Here is an 11,060-nt window from a genome sequence, read left to right on the forward strand (position 1 = left end):
GACCCCGCGGAGGCTGCCTATCAAGCGCAGGTGATCACGCAACGAAGGTAGTAACACTGCCTCTGGTGCGCGATCACGCAGCTGAAGGGCACTTCGCGCAGACTGCGTAGCGTTTAGTAAAATGGGCATAACTTCCAACAAAGAGCTCCGTTTGAGCTCCATAATATATTGTTGGAACTCTATTTTAATGACCTAAAACTTTCATATTTTGAGTTTTCTCAAATTCGTATCGCAAATACCTGAAAACAGGCCATAAGTACAAATTGTCTCAGACTTAGATGGATTTAGAAGGCCTTAAGAACTTGCGATAGGAAGACCACCCCGTGTCAAGTACGGTCTATGACCCGAAAAACACCGCATCCATATTATGTGCTATTTGGAAACATGTAATGGGCCTATGAATGGAACCATTGCCTAGTGGGGGGAGGGGGGGGGGGGTAATTAACTTTAACTTCTGTTTTGTAAATGTCAATCAACTTGAATTTTGACATGGTTTTAACTACACCGCAGTTGTGGGGGCACAGTATTCGTGGGGCCAACATCCCGTATTTAGCAAAAGATTTCCTATCATTTAGGAAACCTATCCATCCATTATGACGACGGGTCAAAGGAATTAATAGAAGTAATTACCGGGTTTTAGGACAGAGATAGGATGGTTTTCTGATTTGGAGATGACGTCGAGATGATGCCTACCTTAAAGGAGTTCAGGGACGTGTTGACTAGCGTAGGCTCAGGATTAAAAAGAAGAAAGAAACTTGACCAAAATGCCTTAATCCCAGAATAACTCACCTACTCCCAAATTTGCAAAACGCTTTCCTTAGACTACGCCAATTGGGTCCATGGTCCAACTATACCCTTTAGAGAGTTATACAAATGGTTTGGAAGCCCAAGTGGATTTGTGGAACATCCTGGGGAGTTCAAGACTCATGTCGAAGGGACGACCCCCAGACCTTTAGCTTTCGCCATTTACTTTCTGGGAACCATGGTTTTTCCCAAAGATTGGTCATTAGTCATAGACACCCGAGTCATTTCAGTCACCCATGCCATCTTCTACGGCATAACCCAACAAGAAGAAACTAAATATTTTGACCTAACCACAATCATCGTAGCCAACTTGTACCGAGCCTTGAGCCTCTGTTGAAATCATTACAAATACTTCCAAGGTTGTAACTTACTCTTGCAATGGTGGATCCTTAAGCATATGATCAAAACTTGGGGTGAACAACACCTATGTGCCCAAAATTACGAAAGGGATGGCCTCCTGGATTTTTGCTCGAGCTTCGGGGACCAAAACAAATAAAGTTGGACATTCACCTTTTCTAGGTTGAAAGAAGAAAGCGTTCTATGGATGTTCCACGACTTTGTGTCCTATAAAGTTGTGGTTAAGGGTTGAAAGTTTCCATTCTTACCGCTTATGGGAATCCGAGGGATTCGCCCTTATGTGCCTACTAGGGTCTTGAGACAATTTGGGAGGATTCAAGTCGTACCCTAGGTTGGAGGCATGGGAGATTTTATCATTGACATCGATAGACCACCGAGGGCTTTGGATTGCATACGAGAATGGAAGGGTCACATGATTTGGGGTCCTGATACCTTAGTCGAAGATAGGCTTCGTCTAGGTTGTGTTGTTGAGTATAAAGATTTGTTGAGAGCCGACTTACAAGGTGCACTTCCTCCTAGACCTATCCTCTACAGTTTTGTGCAAGATAAGGATTCGCAAGCTGAGAATATAGCCCATTTGGTTTAGAGAAGAGCTGATGACAGAGAAGCCAAGTATTTGGAGAAGATTGAGCATGTCACAACCGTCATAGAGAGTCTGAGACATGAGTTGGAGCTTACTAATGACTGTTTGGTTGAGCTCGATGATCGAATGAAGAAGACTTTAGATAACGTTGCTCCACTAACTTTCATACAGAAAGGATTTCTGATGGAAGCCACTTTGACATCGGCCCATCTTCATATCCAGACCACCCTCCGAAAGGCGAAGACGGCCAAGACCGATCGAGATCGAGCTTTATCATCCACCACCAGAGGACGCTTTTGCTGATTTACTTTATGCACTGTCTTTACTTTATCTTTTATACCCCATTGGGGAAGAATATTATTATTAATGACTATGGCAAATTGGTTTGATTCAAATGGCACATTTATGTTTCAAACGATTACTATGTCTACGAACGCGAGTAGTGCAGTTTTATAAACTGCTTTATGTGACTTACTTGCTTTCATATGTTGCACTTAAATGCTTAATTGATCTCAAGTACCATCCCCTCCCCCAAAGAAAAATAATGAACAAAAATACCCATACTAAGTCTAGTAACCTTCTCAGAATTTGAAGATGAACACCAAGAACGTACCAGAGCTGGAAGCTATGAGAAAGAATGAGGTCTCTCTTCGCCGACAGATTCAGGACCTCGAAAAGAAAATTCGAGCAGTCAAGGCCAAGATCAAAGAGGCTGATGAGTTGATGGATTAGGCGAAAAGTCTGCCCAAGGAATTAACTGAAACTCAAGGAGAGAATGTCCTGGATAAGGGAAAAGAAGTCCTTCCCGAATACATCCCGATAATGGAGGAATTCGAGGAGGAAGAAATAGAATCGAACCCGCAAGAGCCTACTTGACCATCAAGGGAGGCTGCCTTCACTGCGCTATTGAGCCCAAAATGAGAAGGGACTTCTGTTGTGCCATCAAGTCCTAGGGGATAACCCGAGGTACAGCTAGAGTATGTCCGACAAACTTCACCCAAATGGTGGGCTATTGCGCTTAAGGCGTTGGATTTTCCCTACTGCGTCTCACCTAAGAACGTAACAAGCGAGGAAGTGATGATCAAGTTTCAAAGCAGAGGGATAGTCAGTATCAGCTTCGACAGGTTGCCATCGTGTGCTCCGGTGTTCCTCCACAAGAGATGCTTTTTCCACCAGGATCAAGCAGGGTACATGTCACGACCCAACCGGAGGGCCATGACGGGCACCCGGTGCTAACCCACTCGGGCACCTCTTGACGTACTCTCATATTCACATCTAGTTGAGCCACATGGCTTACTCATAATTTACATACATCAATAGTGCTAATCTCATTGGGCAACAACGCATTTATATCATCATCAATAACAATGCCCATATCCATATACACAAGCCGACGAGGCTATCAAAATGATATACAAAATGTGAGCCGACAAGGCTACAAGACATCTAACCATACACAACTGTCTAGAGCCTTTAAGAAGGGTATGTATCATCATATACAGCGGATAGACCAAATATGCCCTTATGTATGTACACGAAGAATAATACCCAAAAGCTGTAGCTTCGGATGAAATGGATCTCCTCTATGTAGTCTCTGAAAAGAAATCTATGGATCAAGTCTGTCTCCCTGTCCACCTGCGGGCATGATGCAGCATCCACAAACAAAATGACGTCAGTACGAATAATATACTGAGTATGTAAAGCATGATCAACATCATAGTAGAAGCATAATAGACAACACAAGAATTAACATAAGATGGGAGAATCAGGAGGTAATAGAGTCATTTATACCTCTAGTGGCCTTCATCATATCTACTTACCTGTCTTTCATAGGGACCTTCCATTTCTAATGCTTACTCAAGTGTATATATATATATATATATATATTTGTATCCGTATTCATATTCATACTCGTATCCATATCATACCCGACCATGAAGGTTCGGTGGTTCACATACTCGGCCATATCAAGGCTCGGTGAATATACATACCTGGCCCTACTAAGGCTTAGTGTTGTCCGTAACCAACTGCAGTGGTGTGAGCGCAATAGGTATCATACTCGGCCATATAAGCTCGGTGTTACATAATAGTCATACATACTTAGACACGCATACATAAGAGCCCATAAGTATCATCAACATCATTACCATTATCGTTTTCGTTACGTCTATCCTTGGATGATCAACTATTATATAAGGGATGCAATGGAATCATGAAAGTATCGGGGATCGTGAGCTTTAGTAACTTTAGAGATAGAATCATTTGGAGAACATTATGGAACTCATTAAAGGATATATATATATATATGTATATATACATATATATATACATATGTATATACATATATACATATATATATATATATGTATATACATATATACATATATATATATACATATATATACATATGTATATACATATATACATATACATATATATACGTATATATACATATGTATATATATATATATATCTGTATATAGCAACAACCTCACACCCATTTTAGCACATTTTCATACAATGCATCCTTATCACTATTACTACCTTCCATAACAAGATTATATTCATATAATATTAAGAATCATGACTCAAGATAGCTTACTACTCAAAAACATCATAAAAACCACATTTAGACTTCATTCTGTACTTCCTTCTTCTACCCAAGTTTTGCTACAACCAAGCATTCTCAATAACATGAAATAAGCATGGAAACTAATCTTTTTATCCCATATGAACAAGCTTTGGAGCAGCTATCAACTTGTGCAAAAACCCTAGCTACAATGCCCAAGTATTTCTTGAAATCCACCAACCCTAGGAAGCTTTCTAACACATGAACACTTGATTCTTGCTATTCGATCTTTGTAATCTCTTGGGTTTGAGTAAAATATGTTTGGATAAGGGTTTTGGAGCTTTATAGAGTTTGGAAGAAATGTGGGAAATGAAAAATGAGCAAGGGTCGTCCCTCCTTATAAAATAAAAAATCTGACCCGACCCGATTATACGGCCTATTATACGGGCCGTATAATTTATACAATCTATATAATTGGACCGTATAATCCCACCAGGGATTACCCCTCTCTGGACAAAACCTACAGACCATTATACGGGCCGTATAATTTATACGGTTCGTACAAATGGCCGTACAACTGGAAAATTCCAATTTTCATTCTCGTCGACTCGTTTGACTTCCAATCCTAGTGGAACCTTCTTGGAACTTATATAACACTTAATTAACCATACAATAGGCCCTATAACAGCCCCTCAAGATATTACTAAATACATATTAACTCAATTATAGCGGAAACCTTGCGAACACGATTTACATTTCACTTCCTTCAATAAACTAAACTTCGTATATTCGTATGAATCGAAATCTTATAGCATGGACCTTAAGCTATCTAATACTTCCCTTAATCTCATAAGTATTTCATAATAATTCTAAGCTCACACTAGCCAATCCACAAGGCAACACATTCGGAAATTCCGTGGTGTAACATTCTCCCTCCTTTAGGAACATTCGTCCTCGAATGTTAGGTTCCTGGGGATTCTACAAAAATTTCGCCAGAGTTTCTCCTATAATATGACACTACCATCCTACAACAGCAACCCAAAATACATCACCTCACAGGGCTACAATAACAACATCAATAACCATGGCCATACACGACCAGGAAGACATCAAGGAAAACACTACATACCTGAGGATAATGGCGTCTCTGCCTGAGTCTCCTCCTCAAGGTGAAAATAAATGCGGGTACCTGAATTTCATGTCTTCTTCGGCTTCCCAAGTCATTTCCTCCCAATTATTATTCTTCCATAAAACTTTAACTGAAGCTACCTCTTTAGTTCTAAGCTTCCGTACTTGCCTATCTAAAATCGCAACGGGGACTTCTTCATAAGATAATTGTTTAGTAACTTGGACATCATCTATTGGTACAATTATAGATCTTCCGATGCACTCGCGAAGCATCGATACATGGAAAATCGCTAACCGACTCCAAATCAGAGGTAGATCTAATTCGTAAGCCATTTTTCCTACCCATGTGATAATCTCATAAGATCTAATGTACCGGGGGCTAAGCCCTTCTTGCCAAATCTCATGACGCCCTTCATTCAAGCAACACCTTCAAAAATACCCAATCTTTCACACTTCGGGAACTCTTAGTCTCTTCGACGATTATCCGCATGGGGACTCTCGATGGACTCTGAGCTGTTAATAATCGATCCTGTATGAGCTTGACTTTCTCGATAGCTTGCTGGACCAAGTCCGGCCCTATCAATTTGGTTTCTCCTACTTCGAACCACCCAATTGGGGATCTACACTTTCGCCCATATAAAGCCTCATATGGAGCCATTTGGATGCTAGAATGATAGCTATTGTTACAAGCAAATTCAATAAGTGGTAAGTGATCATCCCAACTACCTCCAAAATCTAATATGCATTCCCGTAGCATATCCTCAAGGGTTTGAATGGTACGTTCAGCTTGTCCATCAGTCTGTGGGTGAAATGCCGTGCTAAGGCTCACCTGAGTCCCCAAACCTTTCTTGGAAAGATTTCCAAAAAATTGGTCGTAAACCGAGTCCCTCATTCTGAGATAATAGACACACGGAACACCGTGAAGTCGCACTATATCTTAACATAAAGTTTGCATAATCTTCTCCATATATGTAGTTCTGACCGATAAGAATTGAGTTGACTTCGTGAGTCTATCCACAATCACCCATATAGAATCATACTTACGTCGAGAACGGGGTAAGCTTGCACTTGCTGACATTTGGGACATTGAGCTACAAATTCCGCTATATCTTTCTTCATCCCATTCCACCAATATATAGATTTAAGATCATGATACATTTTTGTTGCTCCGGGATGAACGGAATAACGGGAACAATGGGCTTCTCTCAATATTTGGTGGCGTAATCCTGCAACATCGAGAACATAACTGTCTTTTCAAGATCGGAGAACTCCGTCTCCAGAAATCTCAAATGATGACTTCTCCTTCCGAGGGAGTGAATTTCTGTAATGAATTAGCATGGGATCCTCATACTGGCGCTCTTTCACTTCAACCACTAGTGATGAGACCGCCGAATTCTGAATCACAGCTCCCATACTACTTGAGTTTACTACTTGAATTCCTAGGCTAGCCAACTGCTGGAGTTCACGAGCTATCTCTCTTTTCTCTGGCTGCACATCACATAAACTTCCCATGGACCTACGGCTAAGAGCATCAGCCACCATATTTGCTTTCCCGGGATGATATAGGATGTCAACATCATAATCCTTCAATAACTCCAACCATCGCCGTTGCCATAAATTCAGTTCATTCTGCTTGAAGATATACTGATGGCTCTTATGATCTATATAAATATCAACGTGGATGCCATACAAATAATGTCTCCACATCTTTAATGCATGAATCACTGCAGCTAATCCAAGATCATGGGTCGGGTAATTCTTCTGGTGTTTCCGCAACTGCCTTGAAGCATACGCAATCACCTTACCGTGTTGCATCAACACACAACCTAGCCCAACGCCTGAAGCATTACAATAGACAACATAACCTTCCGATCCCTCTGGAAGTGTCAGGGCCCTGGGCGAGAAGTTAATATATCCTTTAGCTGCTTGGAAACCGCGTTCACAAGACCGTCCTTTGAAATTTAGCTAATTTTACGGGTTAACCGTTACGAGTGGTGCGTAAATAGAAGAAAAGCCTTCTACAAATATCCTTTAATAACCTGCTAAGCCCAGATAACTACGAACTTCCATAGGGGTTGTGGGCCTTGGCCAAGTTTTCACGGCCTCAATCTTTTGGGTATCTACCCGAATACCATCAGCTGAAATAATATGCCCCAAAAAGGTCACTGAGTTCAACCAAAATTCACACTTAGAAAATTTGGCAAATAACTCTCGAGTTTGAAGAACTCTAAGAACAGACGCAAATGGTCCGCATGTTCTGCCTCGGACCTAGAATACACCAAGATATCGTCGATGAATACAATCACAAATAAATCTAGGAAGGTCCTGAACACATTGTTCATCAAATCCATAAATACGGTCGGTGCATTACTTAGCCCAAACGACATTACCCGGAATTCAAAATGGCCGTATCTTGTTCTGAAGGCTATCTTAGGAATATCTTTCTCCCTAACTCGCACTTGATGATACCCAGATCTCAAATCTATCTTTGAAAACCATTTGGCGCCTTGTAATTGATCAAATAAGTCATCGATCCTTGGAAGGGGATATTTATTCTTGATCGTCACTTTATTCAGTTGCCGATAGTCAATGCACATTCGCAAGGAGCCATCTTTCTTTCGGACAAACAACATGGGTGCTCCCCACGGGGAAGAACTAGGCCTAATAAAGCCTTTCTCAAGCAAGTCTTTCAATTGCTCCTTCAACTCTTTCAACTCTACGGGAGCCATTCTGTAAGGAGAAATTGACATGGGCTTTGTATCCGGTAGCACATCTATAGCGAAATCAATCTCCGGTTCTGGAGGTAAGCCTGGAAGCTCTTCCGGGAATACATCCGGAAGCGCATTCACCACGGGGACAGATTGAAGAGTTGGCGATTCAGCTTCTACATCTTGAACCCAAACTAGATGGTAAATACAACCTTTTGTGATCATTTTCCTTGCCTTTAGATAGGAAATAAACTTACCTTTTGGGGATGCAGTATTTCCTTTCCATTCTAAAACGGTTTCTCCCGGAAACTGAAAGCGAACCATTTTCATTCTACAATCAACATTGGCATAGCAAGAAGCCAACCAATCCATGCCTATGATAACATCAAAGTCCACCATGTTTAACTCATGTAAATCAACCATAGTACGATGGTCACAAATCACAACTACACAATTTCTATATACTCGACTAGCTATTACCGGTTCACCAACGGGTGTAGATACCTCAAAAGGCTTGACTGACTTTGGTTTGACCCCAAACCGTCCCGCAATAGATGGAGTAACATATGACAATGTGGAGCCCGAATCTATCAAAGCATATACATCATGAGAAAATACCGATAATATACCTGTGACAACATCAGGGGAAGACTCAAGATCCTGTCATCCCGCCAAAGCATAAATACAGTGCTAAGGACCGCCAGAACTAGGAACTCTCCCTCTACCTCTACCATGGCTGACTGGCGCATATGAACCTGGCCCCATAGGGCGTATAGATGATAAAGACCCACCGCCGACCCCCGGCTAAACTCTACTCCCGCCACCAGCGAAGGGCAAGGCATGATATGGTCACAGCCGTCGACCGCATGCATAGCAAACCTCTGATCCTAGTCGACACTGGCCCCAATGTAACTTCCTGCACTAGGAGCATCATGGCACGGGTGGCCTTGCCTGACCCGAATCTCCCCTGAACTGAGAACCTAAAGTCCTGAAACTCTGACTCGGTCCAGAATAAATAGATCTGTCAAATCTCTGGCCTGTAGACCGTGGAGGCGCACTAGCCATAGAATGGCCTGAATGCCTAGAAAACTGCTATCTTTGCCCTGCTTCTTAAACTCACTTCTTCGACCAAGATCTAGCCCTCTTGCATACCCTATTATGCTCACGTTCACTTCTTCGTCAAGTTGTTGGCTTTCCTCTAAATTCTGAGCATGGGCTTGAATGCGTGAAATATCCATATTGTCCTAAAGGGACGTAGTCAAGCATCTATCCATCAAGTGTGGCCTTAGGCATCTCACAAATTGGTGTACTCGGTCACCCATGCTATTTACCGTGGCGGAGCGTATCCCTGGCCAAAGAATTGAAGCGGAGATTATACTCTAAGGCACTCATACTTCCTTGCCTAAGATTCAAGAACTTATCGGCTCTAGCCCGCCGAACTTCTGGAGGCAAGTAATGTTGGAGGAAGGCGTCCACAAATTCTTGCTAGACCGGAGAGGTGCATTGACTCCCCGTGAAGCCATCCAAACCGTATACCAATGAACCACCATATCCCGGAGTCTATAGGATGCTAACCCTACCGATTCCACGTCTGAAGCATGCATTAACCGAAGTGTCCTCAACATCCCATCAATAAAATTCTGAGGGTCCTCTTCCGGCTTTGACCTGAAAAATTTCGGATGGTTCAAGCTAATAAAATCATAGGCCCTTGCACTAACTGCCCTATCACCTTGACCTGTACCTTGCCGCTGAGTCTGGGCGGTAACCAACTGAGTAAGTAAACTACGTACCTTTCGGTTCCCTCTGGCTGTGTCAAAACTGGAGCAAAAGTTAATCTCTTCTTCAACTCTTCAAAGCATCGCTCACAAGCATCTGACCATTGAAACTCAACCTTTTTCTGAGTCAACTTAGTCAACGGAGCATAAATAGAGGAAAATCCTTTGACGAAACGTCTATAATAGCCTGCCAGACCAAAAAAACTTCTTATATAAGAAACTGAGGTGGATCTGGGCCAATTCTTTAGGGTATCAATCTTCTGAGAATCAACTTTAACACCTCACCTGAGATCACATGGCCTAAGAAAGCCACTGACTTAAGCCAAAACTCACACTTTGAGAATTTGGCAAAAAGTTCATGATCTTTAAGAGTCTGCAACACTATTTTGAGATGTTCTGCATGATCGGCCTCACTACGGGAATATACCAAAATATGATCAATGAAGACAATAAAGAGTAAATCAAGGTAAGGCTTGAAGACCCTGTTCATAAGGTCCATGAAAGTTTCTGGCACATTTGTCAACCCAAACGACATGAATAGAAATTCAAAGTGACCATAACGGGTTTTGAAAGCGGTCTTCGGAATATCAACTTCCTTAACCTTTAACTGATGGCGGCCTAATCTGAAGTCAATCTTGGAATAACATTTGGCATCCTGAAGTTGATCAAATAAATCATCTATTTTGGGAAGAGGGCACCTGTTCTTAATGGTGACTTTGTTCAACTGGCGGTAGTCAATGCACATGCATAAGGAACCGTATTTCTTTCGGACAAATAAGATTGGCACACCCCAAGGTGAGACACTGGGCCTAATAAATCCCTCGTCAAGAAGATCTTTCAACTGGGATTTTAACTCTTTTAATCTCGAAGCCATTACGTAGGCGGAATAGATATCGGGAGTGTCGGGAAAGTAATCAATTTTAAAGTCAATCTCCCTATCAGGAGGGACTCCGGGAAGATCTTCTGGGAAGACTTCTGGAAACTCATTTACAACTGGGATGGACTGAAGCGTTAGAGTCTGGGCATCTGAATCCCTAACTCGAACTAAGTGGTAGATATATCCCTTGGAAATCATTTTTCTGTCTTTTAAATAGGAAATAAACCTACCCGGGTACCAGAATTACTCTCTTTTTTCT

This window comes from Lycium ferocissimum, chromosome 11 (genome assembly GCF_029784015.1).
Source record: "Lycium ferocissimum isolate CSIRO_LF1 chromosome 11, AGI_CSIRO_Lferr_CH_V1, whole genome shotgun sequence".
Classification (NCBI taxonomy): domain Eukaryota; kingdom Viridiplantae; phylum Streptophyta; class Magnoliopsida; order Solanales; family Solanaceae; genus Lycium; species Lycium ferocissimum.